Genomic DNA, 282 nt, shown 5'->3' with positions numbered 1-282 from the left:
GACACACGAACACACCGACACACCGACACACCAACACACACTGACACACCGACACACGAACACACCGACACACGAACACACCGACACACACGAACACACCGACACACACGAACACACACCAACACACCGACATACACCAACACACACCGACACACAGACACACCGACACACACCAACACACCGACATACACCAACACACACCAACACACACCGACACACCGACACACCGACACACACCGACACACACCGACACACCAACACACCGACACACCGACACACACC

Source organism: Coturnix japonica, unplaced genomic scaffold (assembly GCF_001577835.2).
Source record: "Coturnix japonica isolate 7356 unplaced genomic scaffold, Coturnix japonica 2.1 chrUnrandom491, whole genome shotgun sequence".
NCBI classification, from domain to species: Eukaryota; Metazoa; Chordata; class Aves; order Galliformes; family Phasianidae; genus Coturnix; species Coturnix japonica.
Note: the sequence above shows the minus strand (reverse complement) of the source record.